Source organism: Bidens hawaiensis, unplaced genomic scaffold, assembly GCF_021521415.1.
Source record: "Bidens hawaiensis isolate Kalapana, Puna unplaced genomic scaffold, B.hawaiensis_p1.1 tig00036026_1, whole genome shotgun sequence".
In the NCBI taxonomy this organism is placed as follows: domain Eukaryota; kingdom Viridiplantae; phylum Streptophyta; class Magnoliopsida; order Asterales; family Asteraceae; genus Bidens; species Bidens hawaiensis.
Window position 1 is genome coordinate 95,937 of NW_027496290.1, and position 14,307 is coordinate 110,243.

Genomic DNA, 14,307 nt, shown 5'->3' on the forward strand with positions numbered 1-14,307 from the left:
TGTGTTCATACGTTAGCAGCTTTAGGGTTCATCAACATAAACCCAGAAATTTATGTTAGCAACTGGTTTACAAAAGACATGTTTAAGGAAGCATATAGACATCATATCAAACCGTTGAAGGGAAGTATGCATTGGCCTAAAACAGATGATATTAAACCCCTACATCCAAAAGAAAAACGAATGCCCGGTAGACCGACGGTGAAAGGAAAAGAGACTCTTTAGAGAAAGAAAAGAAGAACAAAAAAGAAAAGAAGAACAAAAAGGTTGGAACTGCAAGAAAAATGACTTGTCAAAACTGCAAAGAAATTGGACATAACATCAGGTCGTGCACAGTGGCGAAGCTTGGGCTTCGCCATGGCGGTGACCGAAGTCACGGACCCAAAAATTTTTGGGTCGGCGATTCGGTTCGTGTCGGTGGTTCAGGCCGTGTCGGTGGTTCGGGTCGGATCAAACAATATGACATCCATATATATAATTTTTTTTCATTCATTCAAAACTATTGTTATTACAATAAAAAAAACTAGACATAATTAAGAAGATTCAATAGGGTAAGTTAGAGTAAAATTTCATCATACAATACCTATTACAAGCTTAATTGACTAATTTCCCTAAATTCCCAATTCACAATTACAAAGCCTAATTTTATAATCATTGATTTAACAACACAATAACACAAAGGAAGAGCAGATAAAGTATTGCCTTGCGGTGGTGGATGAGCGGCGGTGGTGGATGAGCGCGGACGGCAATGGGTCAGTGGGCGGTGGTGATTGGCGAACTCAGACGAAACAGAAGGTAGAAGGGAAGCAGCAGGTTAGGGCGATCCGTTGTTTAAAATTCCCGTTTGTTTTTTTTTAAAGTTATGTTATCTAGCAATTTACAACAAGCCTCTCCAAATTTGAGTGCTCTTAAAAACTATGTTTTTTATAATTTTTATAACATTTGTTTATAAAAACCGTGAGGTTTTATAAAAAAATCAAACGATAGGGTTTATATTTAAAAAAAAAAATTGGTGGTGACCGGTAGCTCTTTGGAAAAATAATCTGGCAATGACCGCGCTTAATATCTATAAAGATTTTCGAGAAAAATCGCGAAATTTACCTTATTAACAGAGAAAACGGCAGTGACCGGGCCCACTCCCGGTCCCTCTTAAGCTGCGCCCCTGGTCGTGCACGAAAGAGAAAAAAGATCCACAACCAAAGATGGCAAGATCAAAAGGTAGACATAAAAAAGCAGAGCTAAGAAGTGTGACCCACGAGGGGGTAGAGTTGGTGAGTATACCCGGTTTGATGCATTGTTGGTGTATTTCGTCTATGTTTATGAGGTATTTTGGTGTATTTTGACCCATTTGTGCGTATCAGAATCGTTTGGATTTATTTCGGTTTATTTGGACATCTTAAGGTTTTTGGTGTATTTTGATCGTTTGAGCATTGTAGATGTTTTTGTATACTTTGGTTTATTTTGACATGGTAAAGTTGAAATTTTATCATTATTTAGTCATATTCTTGTTCAGTATAATTAAAAGGATTGTAAGTTTTAAAATTTTGTTAAAAACCAGGTATTGTTTATAAAAGGCTGTAATATTTATAAAGAAAGTGGTGTTTTTTTGCAATTTAAAAAAAAAATTCGGAATTTTAAATTATATTTCGCAATTTTTTTTGTAATTTTTTAGAATTTTAAAAGGCTGTAATATTTAAATTTTCGCAATTTATTGCAATTTTTCAAACTTTTTTTTTGCAATTTTTTGGAATTTTAAAATGATTTTTTGAAATTTTTTGCAATTTTTCTGAATTTTAAAAGGCTGTAATATTTAAATTTTCACGATTTATTGCAATTTTTCGAACCTTTTTTGCAATTTTTTGAAATTTAAAATTATATGTCGCAATTTTTAATAATTTTCGCAACCTTTAAAAGATATTATGCAAAGTCAAAAAATTAAAAAAAAAAACCTAGATTACTTGTTATCCAGGTAAAATATTTAGAATTGGAACAAAATGAAAGTTTAATGACATGATTGGAACAAAAGATTTTATCAATAATCTGATTAAAATAACTTCAAAACTTGGTTACTACTTTACAAGTAAACCCTAAAAGTATATAAAATTGTCTCTAATTAAAGAATATAGGAATATTTCCTAAAATCTCCTTTTTTGGTTGTCAAAGGTCTCAAAATGTCCTTTTGACTTTACTAATACCTCAAAATCTTCTCTCCAATATTAACGTCGGCCCCAAAAATATTTTGATCAAACTTGAGTATCTTCGCTAATCATTTCAACTAGGGATGAGTTTGGTACCGTACCAGTACCGATACCGAAAATCCCGATTCCGAAAATCATAAATTTTTAGTACCGGTACCGGTACCGAAATGTTCGGTTTGGAACCGGGACGTTACCGGTATTTAAGGTAAATTCGGGAAATACCGGTACCGTACTTGTCCCGAAAACTCAAAACCTTGGTACCGATTCGGTACCGACGGTACCAAATCGGTACCGATTTCAGTACCGGTACTGGTTCGGTACCCAGAACCAATCTGTACCATACCGATTTTTGCTCATCACTGATTTCAACTAATAAGAAGTCGTGTCAAATTCGTAAACCCACAACCCGTTAAAAATGTTGTGATGTTTTAATTTGGGTATTACATAATTATAATTAATTTTACTTATATTTTATTTTCTTTATAACTTTTAAAATAAATAGTTTAATAAAAGTTTAAATTACTGTTGCGTCATTCTTATTTTAATCTATGTGCTGACATAACTTTAACTCAAAATTGAGCTAGGTCAAATTTATGTCAAAGTGTTCAATATAAATTTCACCCGACTTAGTTTTAAATAAAATTTTTGCTTGCATGCATATCCTAGAGAAAGGAGGGGGACTGAATAGATTTTAACCTTATTAACTTATTTGACTGTGTTTAAGATTGCTAATCTAGTTTGTAAGCTTTATGTATAACTCAATAAGTAAATATGCAAGTAATGAGCTATGGATGACATACCGATTTATAGAAGTTTAAATGAATATTAAATAATCCACTCCGTGTTATCTCCCGGATTTTCCTAATCGGGAGTTGCTCCACTAAAAACGTTTTTTTTTTTTGAATGGAAGTGATCACCACTACGTCTCACTAGATAAATGCAATGATCACATTCTTCAACACACTATGTCAGGATAATATGTATTTATACCTCAACAAAAATTCACTATGTCAAGATAATGAAACCTTACCATGGATATCAAGATAGTGTTTAAACTCTCATAACAAATCAACATTGGTTTAAGGTAGTGTATTAAACCCTTAACAACAAAACAATACTATATCAATATAGTGTTTTCTCACACCCCCGCCAAGGCGGAAATGCGTGATGCGACTATCATGGTCCTCATAGCCTTTGTTTATGCGAAAGTACTCCTAATGACGCATGTGATTCCAAGTTAGCTCCCTGAAAACATACTTAAAAACGTCAACATAAAGTTGGTGAGTTCACAGGTTTATTGACACGATGTAAATGATATATATTTGAAAGCCTCAACAGTAAATAAGTGTAATAGTTCCTTTTGAAACCAGCTGTACGTATATGTGTTTTAAAATGGTTCATAGCTATCCTTAAAAACTATATAATTGTTTCGAAATGTTTCAAATTTTAACAAGAAAACTATAGTAATATGTAAATTATAAAAAAATATTCGTTCGTTTTCCTAAACACATTGATAATGTATATATAATATTTGACCTTTTTCTCAAAATACATTGACGATGCATAAATGTATATATGCATAATATTGAACTGTTTTCCTATGAAAACATTGTTAATATTTATATGAGCATATGATAACCAAAACAAGCAAAAATAAACAAATTCGTAAACTTGCAGAGTATACGAATTACTATGTAACTTCATGAGACTATAACCAAACCTTGACATGAGATCCTTGCCCCACTTCCCGCTAGGCGGGTTACAATTTGGACAATATTGCTATCATTCGATCCTCCAAACCGGCGATTAGTGCGATTAACCATGTTAGGGGGTGTCAAACCCAATAGTACTATTTGATATTTCCACGGCTAAATCCATAGCAAATGGTTATACTTAGATAGGGGACTTTTCGAGCTCTTGAACCAAACACCTCATGGACACATAAAATAGAGCCTTGTTTTCGCATTATCATATAAATAGAACTAGTGTGTTTTTCTTCAAATAGAACACATACAATCGATCATTTTTCGTATAATTAGTAAAATAGAACTAGTATGTTTCCCCCCAAAAAATAGTTATAAAACAATAAAAATGGGGCCGTGAAACTCACCTGATTCTCAAACATGTGCTAGATAATTAGAAATTCAATTCCCGTCTTACAAGTTCCATATAATGTGCAACAACAATTTAGGTCTTATATTTCGTTCCGGCATATCATGAGCGCGTTTCAACCAACTAGTTAAGCTTGTTTTGACATTATGCCAACTAAAATGTGATTAGACGACCCATTGGTGATATGTTTCGTTTCCCCGAAAATATGCATTTTTATTATAAATATATATATATATACACACGTGTGTGTGTGATTATGGATGAAGTGTTGTTGATTTTGTTTGGACTGTCATATGAAACATGTTTGGTTTCGATAAAAATAATTATTTTTATAAATGCTTTATTTGCCAGAAAATATATACGTTTCTCTAATACAAATTTATATTGATTTTTTTTTGTTCTTTAAGACATTTTATCTTACAAACTTGTCGGTTTATATATTTAAACCCAAAAATATAAGAAAATATAAGTCTGAAATTAACTTTATCCTTATAGTTGGCTACTTTTAAATATTTCATTCTTTATGAACATAAACAAACAACTCCCCAACATAACTTTTAACCACTATTCTTCTAAACAAAACATAACAAAACATGTAAGCTTTTAAAAGAGTTTAGTATTATATAAACTTTGTAGATGTTTATAAAACATGAAAACAATTTTTAAAAAAGTCATTTTGTTTAGTGTGACTACTTGGGTGATCATTTTGAGCATAAACAACTTGTGACATTATATTTAATATAATAAAACTAGAGATGCTAAAACTCACTTAGTACGTAGTAATGTTTTGCTTAGAAAGAAAGAAGATCTTGAGATAATTCCACCATCTTGTAGTCTCCTAATCCTTTCTTTCCATTGTGGATTGTGGACCGAGAGAGAAAGAGTTAAGTGTGTGTCTGTTCTTGTAAATATGAGCTTGGATTGCACACCACAAATTTCCCTTATATAAATAATACTAAGTGATGTTGGAGTAAAAGTCACGCAAAACAACTAAGTCAGCTGATTGAGTAGCCACAATTCAAACTAAATAAATAAAAGGATGGTTTGTAAATAAATAAAAGGATGGTTTGGCAAGATCTTGTCTACTAGGTTAATTATGGTCTTTTTGAGATATTTTGGTTGTTTAGTATCATTTTTCTTTTTAGATAACTTTAAGTGTAGGTCGTGAAAACGAGTAAGGGTTAGGTTAAGTCGTGAAAACGAGTAAGGGTCAGGTTCAGTCGAGTGTCGTCGGATGTCGGTGTGGTACCGGGTGGCGAAGTTTTGTTGTCCTGCTCATGTTGTTATATATATGTGTGTTTGTGTTTTAAAGTAAACGAACTCCAACTCACTAGAGCATAAAATATTTACGCATGCTCGTTTATTACTTATGTGAAAATTATATATGTTGATCTAATTTTACAAGACATTGTTTTATAAAAAAAATTTGTATATCACACGTAACTATTATTTTCTTTATTTCGTAAACGAATATATAATTATAAATTCATGCATTATTATTATGTGTTCTAATATATTTTTATCAATATAGTATATTTATATTTCGTCCCCTCTTGATTATCAATTCGTCTTTCTATTTCAAATTATTTTATCACTAACGCTCGTATTTTTCTGGTGTCCAGTGTGTGACTTGCTAATCCCTAAAATTACCTAATGGTATATGATACGCGCGTACAAATTTGCTAGAATCATGTTGATTAAATTAGCAAATTTAACCTAGAGAGAATTAATGTAATTACATCATGTTAAAGGTGTGTATGGATAACGACCGAATTAGCGGAGTGTCACATGTTAAATCAACAACAAATGATGAACACTCACAAGAAAATCACTTGTAGCAAACTAGTGATGCCCTTTCAATGATACAAGATCGAATGAATGTTTGTGTAGAAACTTTTCTTCCTTTTACTCTTTTTTCTTGATAATTTTTTTTCTTGAAATTGATGTTAGATAAGGACCCTAAAGAGAGATATGGTAACTATATGTGAAAGATTGGAGCAAAAAGATGGGAAACATTAGTTGCAAAGGCTTCAATTTATAGCACAATATCATAAAACCTAGACTAGTGACTGGGCAATATATGAACGATCCATTAAACGTAATTGCCTTCTTTGCCTAGTCTAGCCTACAATGTTTGCGAACATTATGCTTGGTCTAGTCCACTTTTGCAACATCTTTTTTCCAAGATTTGAGCATATTCTTGAGCATCCAAAGCTAATAGATAAAGTTAGTGTTGGAAATTTTGAACTAATAATAATTATTAGTAATAAATATTAGTATGTGTTACTAATAAACTAATTATTAACGTGTTCAAAGAGTAGAGATGAATGCGACATTGATATTCTAAAGTGTGTAGTGAGAACTTGAACATTAGTAAAAATAGAAATGGGTTTATCCCACATTGTTAGAACGCTTAAGAGCTGTCTTGGCATTTTGGTGGTTGAACAAGTGACATGTGTCGATTGTGTAGCGAGTGTGTGACAAGTGTTATGGATGATGCCATGTGCCATGAACCCGTGATGAGTCAGCAGCTAGGTGTCGTCTCCTGGTTGTCTGCGGGACACATGTCTTCACATGCTTAATCTTGTGCCAAGTGTTGTGTGGATAGCTCTAGATGTGGCATGTGTCACGCTGACGCATGACGTGAAGTTTCTATAAATAGTAAGTCGAGGAGCTCATTTGATATACCGAAAACTCGGATAAGTTACATCACGTATATACACTCGACCTGACCACACAACGCCAAACTAGTTCGTGTTCTCAATTCCAACTCTCTCTAGATCCCGATCTCTCGTTAGAAATAACGTTCAGGTGCTAGGGTAATCCCGGCAGTACATACTGATTTGGCTGTTGTACCCTGGGAAACAGACGGGCCTGCGGAGGTGGCCCGAAATCTGTTTTAAAGGACCTATGTTTAACAGAATTCCCCAACCACAACCGGGAACCACAATTTGTTCAGTTTTGCAGCTAGAAAGATGTAGATGTTTTTGGGTGATCAAGACAGGTTCACCAAGCAAAGGGGTGTACAAGAAGACATAACTCGGAGGTGACGCTTGGGTCTCAGTGGACACAAGCTAGACGATGTGAGCGTGGTTCCGGTCGGTTTCAACACGATGATCAACTCGGCTCCGGTCCAGTTTCAACTCGTCAAAGAATTCATCGTTCGAGCAGAAGTTAGGGACTCGGTATGAATCCAGTCATATGTTTATGTTAAGGCTTTTTTTTTTTTTTTTTTTTTTTTGTTATTTAGATTTGTATACGGTATATATGTACTACAATTTTCCAAATTGTATAAAAAAATTATTTATTTGTATTATTAATATTGTTTAATATAATCGTGGCCTATGTCCTACCGTTAGCAGTATGATTTCTTGAAAAATGGTAGTTATTAGTTTTTGAAAAAGTAGAGTGCGTTTGAAAATAAGAGTTTGGGTAGGTTTAGGTCTCAAAAATATCGTGTTCAAACTGCTATAATGTCGTTCGTTGATTCCATAAAGCTTACCACGAACAAATATGGCAAGTGATTTCATTAATGTATAAAAATGTGTGGAATGAGAAATCAACTTTCAAGAAACACAAATTCAGGTTTTGAGTTTATATATATCATGGTTAAATTTTTACAAATAATTGAAAAGAGATTATTTTCTTATACAAAACAACGCTTAAAAGAATTTTGTATGAACTTGTGAGATTTCGAGTGGGAGCATTTAATCCAAGTAATGTCTTCATTGATCTTGGTATTGCTATATATAATAAAAGAGTAGGAATAAAAACTATTTAATGCTGCTTTATTCTGTTACTTCTTCGGATGTCAGCATATGGTCCAAAAGGTTATATCTTTGGAAGTAGTGCACTACTATGATGATTGATTAAAAGTTAGTTGTTATTTTATATTAATTAGTTATATTTAGGTTAATAAACGAATGAATATTGGTACTTCAAGCATTGCTATGTGTTTTCAGGACATTGGAAGTTAAGGAGCTTAAACGAGCTAATTCAGAGCCATTCAGATGAAGATTAAGCAAGCCTCGAGAAGATGGAAGCACGGGGAAACATGTATTGAGGATTAAGAAGGATTCGAGAGATGATTGGATGAGAAACCTGAAGCCGAAGCGAAAACTGAAAAAGATGGGTTACTAGGAAAGTGTCTTTTAGTAAAACGAGCATATCTCGGCCTAGAAAACGAGTCACGGAATCCATAATATATGAATTTCATTTTTCTCAATGAAACGAATCCGAATTTTAAGTCAGTTGCATCTTAGTGTATCGCAAAGATGCTGGACATGCAACTTCGCGATACGCGAAGATGCTTAAAGTCGGCTAAAGTTAGGTTTTTCACTATATAAACGATTTTTCGAACCTTTTCGGCATAGAACGACTTCCAGAGGTAGAAGAGGTGTTCTAGGGTGACTTTCATCCATCCAGAGGTAGAAGAGGTGTTCTAGGGTGACTTTCATCGATCCAGAAGCTTCCGGTTCCATCATTGATCATATCACTACTACAAAAACAAGCATTAGCTACAATATTTTGCTACGAAAAAAAATCCGTTGCAACTTTGCTACATATTAGCTACGAATTAGCCACGAACATATTTTGATACGGTTTAGCTACGGATATTTCATTGCAAATTAGAGTTGTAGCAAAATCCGTAGCAAAATCAACAAATATTAAATTTGTAAGAGCAATTTAATAAGATTCGTAGCAAATCTGTAGCAAAACTAGAAAACAGTTTTTTTTATAAGTTACCAAACGTAGTCTTGCAAAATCCGTAGCAATTTCGTAGCAAAATCGAAGTAAAAGAAATACAAAAAAATACCATTTATTAAAATATAGCATATCCGTACCAAAATCAAGTAAAATAAAAAAAGTAAATAAATTAATTAATAAAAGTCATAGCAAATATGTAGCAAAATCTTAAATAAATATCTAAAAAAGTAAGTAAAAATAATGTAGCCAAACCCATAGCAAAATCGTGAAATAAGTATTTAATTTTTTTCATAAGACCGTAGCAAAATCTCTAGCAAAATAAAAACATACAAATTTAAAAAAAAAATACTAAAAAAATGCCTTCACTTATTTTAAAATTTACATGTGTAGATATTGGATAAATAAATTAAATACATAAATCTTTATTTTATTTTATTTTCCTAAAATGACATGGAAATATTAATATATACACATGTTTAAAAATGTACCATATATGTATATATTGGATACACTTAATTAGTATAAGAAAAAGACTATTATGGACTAGTTTATTAGGGTCATTTTTTGCCAACTACGGTTAGTTAAGATTATTATTGAATAATTAGAATGAACTATGGTCAATTGGGCCATTGAGGGTCAATTAAGGTCACAGTAATTAAGTGGTTTGATTTATGGTTAATTAGAACGAATGATGATCAGTTATAGGTAAAAAAATGACAGATCATTTATGATAAATCTATTAGCTACTTTTTGATCAAATATGGTTACTTAGGGTCATTATTGATCAAGTTGGTTAGTTAGTTCAATGATGGCAAGTGGTCCACGTTATGATCAATTATGGCTAAATAAAGGTAACAATGGTCATTTATATATAATTGTTGTCAATTAGGGTTGTTTTTCTAATTTTTACCAGATAGGGTCATTATTGGTCACTTAGAGTTGATGTTGACTATATTTGTTGGATAGATAGGTCGTTGATACTCAATTTAGGTTAACAATATTTACTTAGAGTAGTTAATGGTTAATTAGCGTAATAGTTGGTTAACTATGTGTTGATACATGTTTTGTACGTCTCGATCTTTATCAGGGCATTATTGTAATAAGTCTAAAGTATTGGGGTTTTAATGTAAATATGGCTAAATGGGCCATTCGCTCTAATGTAAGTTACATTCGTTACCCCGTAACGAATTGAACACATTCATCTAATTGTAAGCTCATTCGTTAACCTAGATTAACGAATGAGATAGCGAATATGAGATAACGAATGAGGGCCATTCGCTATCTTTTAAAGTATAACGAATAAGTATGTTTATTCTTTAAAGTATCTGTAACGAATGACACATTCGTTGAGAATTAAGTTAACGAATATGGTCATCCCCTATAAATACCCTGTAACTTATCATTAATGTAACGGTTCTGATATTTTGCCATTTTCTCTCTCGTTACTCTGCCGAATTGTTCACTCAACATACACACTACACACACATAACGTATGCAAGCCTAATTGTATAAGAATCAACATGTGTATCGTTGTTATCAAGATCTAGATCTGTACAAGCTCTTTCAAGTGGTATCAGAGCCTAGGGATCTGATCTACGATACAATTCATTGATATAGGTGATATAAGCGTATTCAATTGATGCATTTCATGATGAATTGATTGAGTTATTAAGGTTATTGGAAATTTGAAAACAGAGACTGTTTAAACAAGAATTGAACCTGTTTGTTATGAATTTGTGAGTTCGGACTAGGTTAGTAAGGTTCGGATTTGGTTTAGGCTTAGTTTGATCTAAGTTTTAGGTGTTTTCGGTGTGATTCAGACGAGTTTGAAGTTTGAAATTGAAAGTTTGAACTATTGAAGATTCATTCGTTAAGATGAAGACTCATTCGTTAGGTTGAAGACTGATTCGTTAAAGGATAAACCGCCTATTCGCTAAACCCTAGCTGTTCATTCGTTTCAATTTCAATCTCATTCGTTAAACCGTTTATTCTCTATAATCCTATTCGCTAAACCTCTTTCGTTAAGCCACATTCGTGTCATATTCGCTAAAGTCTATTCGTTAAGTCTTGCTCGCTAGTCTTGCTCGCTAGGAGTAAACCATCTTTAATGAATGTCTAAGTCTTGTTCGCTAGTCTTGCTCACTAAGAGTAAACCATCTTTAACGAATATCTAAGTCTTGCTCGCTAGTCTTGCTCGGTTGGACTCATTCGTTAAAGTAAACCATCTTTAATGAATATCTCATATCTCATTCGTTAAAGTAATCCACTTTTGACGAATATCTCATTCGTTAAAGTAACTCACCTTTAACGAATAACTCATTCGTTAAAGTAATTCGTTAATCTTCTTTCTCATTCGTTACTGTGTCCATTCGTGTGAACAATAAACAAATAACTTTGAAACTTTGACAACTTTAATCCTTGAAGTTTAAACATTTGGTTCATTATGGCTGCACAGAACGCGTCTTACTATGCGTTAGCGTCTCAGAACGTATTACTGCAACAAATGCTAACCATGGATAATGAGATCGGAAGTCATAATAAATGTCCCAAGTTGTTAAAACTGTCAGATTTTGCTCGTTGGGAACCGAGGTTTCGTGCTCACATGGGATCCGTGCATCCTAGTAGTGTCCGGTTTCTCGACGATGTATATTCAGCACCATTGATTGGTAATAACAATGCGGGATGGACTCCGAAACCATTTAAAGAATATGAGACTCAAGAACTTAAGTATTTTGAAAGTGAAACAAAAGCATACTCAACTCTTACCATGGTTTTATCAGAACACATTTTTCATCAATACAGTACTATCAAAGTCTGTGTTTCGTTGTTCACAACGTTGAAAACAAGAAGTTTGGGAAACACACTTGAAAGCAAAAAGACTCTTGTAAAATTTCAATTTCGAAATTTTATTTTGATGAAAAATGAAACGGTGGAAGAGATGATTAACCGGTTTAGTCATCTGATTGTTGAGATTTCTAGTGTCGATCTTGAGCCAACAGAACTAGATAAGATCGACACACTGAAGAATTCTCTACCTTCTTCTTATTCGACTTTCTTGTTCATGTGAAAAGAGAACGGTTTCTTTCAGAACTCTGAACTTACAGCTGTGCAATTCATAAACAAGATTGAAGAAAGGGAATTTGATATCAAATGTCAAAATACGTTGAAGGAGAATCAAAACCATCAGTCTTCAACCCAAAACCCTTTACTTTATGGAGGTGCATTGCCAGCAAATAATGCTTCAAGTTCAGTGCCAATCAATGCGTTCTTTGCTCAATCCCAAGAGGATAATGTAAACAGTCCACCTAATGTATGTTTTATGGCTAGTGGTGCGACTATAAACTCAAATGCTCATGCATCAAGCTTGCCTAAGGTAAATCTGCAAGAAGCTGAACAACAGTTTGCTTTTGTGTGTGCGTTCATGACTTCATATGAACAGCTGGTTGTAAGCAAGATCGCTACGAGCGATCTCACAGATGAAGATTATGATCAAATCGACCCGGACGATCTTGAGCTAATGGATTTAAAATGGAACATGGCTATGATCGTTCGTGAGGTCAAAAGGTTTATGCAACGAACGGGAAAAGATCTTCCTACGTTAAACAAAAGGGTCGGGTTTGATAAGCTGAAGGTAAAATGTTATAATTGCGGGGAATTTGGCCATTTTGCCAAAGAATGTGACAAGCCGAGGAAAGACTATTCTGGCTCACGCAATTCTGAACGTTCTTCAGGAAAGAATTCATCTGGTGGGGATAAGAGTATATCTGCTGTATATGGTGATCAAGACAAATCTTCTGCTACTCAAGCTTTAGTGTTCAATGAAGTAGTTGATTGGTCTCAACGTTTGTTGGGAAATCAAGCAAACGTGGCTATTGTTGAACCATTGGAGAAATTTGAAGATGCCAGCAGTGATAATGTATCGGAGGGAAGTGATTCGTCTGACTGTGAGACTGACACTGATCAAAGTCTGTCGTCTCAAACTGAATCAATCTCTGTGAAAGCTGAATCTTATGCTTGTATGGCTAAGATTGATGTGGTATGTCACAAATCTCAATTTAATGTATCTGAACCTTCATCAAAAGTGAATGATTGTGATGAATGTGCTGTATTAAAAGCCAAACTTGAAACAGCATTAACTTAGAACAATATACTCACAAAAGATTACTTTATGATCAATGAATGCTACAAACAAAAGACAAAATTGCTAGTGCAATCAACTCTGAAAATTCAAAAACTGTCTGAAAGCAATCATGATTTTAAAACTAAAGTTCATTGTAAAATTATTGAAGTTGATCAACATTTGAAGGAGATTCTTAGACTCCGAACCTGTATTTCCAATCTTGAAAATGAAATAATGGAATTGAATAATAAGCTTGGAAAATTTAGAGATTCTTCATTTCTTTTGAATGAAATAATTGAGGTTAATCATTCACATAAGAAAAATGGAAAAACAGGTTTGGGTTACGTCGAAATTCCACCTCATTTTAAACATGATTACAGTAGCATTCCCGATGTGGAAAAATTTTCAAATATGTCTACTGATAAATCTGAAAGTGTTGATACAACTGGTCCTGCTCGTGAACCAATTCATATCGAAAGTAAAAAGGTTTTCACCAAAAACGAATTGGATGGTTCAATCGAGGTGTTGTCTGAACCAGATGTGATTGTCAAAAACAAAGATATTCCAATTGACAATCATATTCTGTGTGAACCCGAAGATTTTGAACAAGCTGTGTATGGTTCAAAGACTTCGGGTGTTTCTTCAAACACATCAAACGTTCCTAAGGTAAATCCTAAGGAAAAATCTAATTTATCTCAATCAGACAAGCCTTCAGTGTCTGATGAGGAGTTGATGCGATTCGTTAATCCTCAACTGAAATCACCAAATGGAAAAGTTTTTAAATTAAAGGGTTTGTCAAAAGTGTTTTCTGACAAAAAAGTTCCTTTGAATCTTCTTAAACCTGAAATGATTGAAAGTGTATTTCAGGATGACACTTCACAAATGACTAAACTTGAACAAAAATTTTATCAATAAAAAATTGTTAATGTTCAAGAAAAACCAAAAACTAATGTTTTTAAACCTATCACGTTCATAAAATCGTCAGGTTTGGAAAATTCTTCGAATTTAACAAATCTTGAATTCTATAAGAAAAGAAAGGGTTTAAAACACGAAACACCAAAGAAAGTTACATTTGAGAAACCCAAAGATGATATTCATAAATCTTTGTTATCAAAGACTACATGTACTTTGTCACGAAACACTTGGGACTCTCGATTATGTTTCAAATGTGGT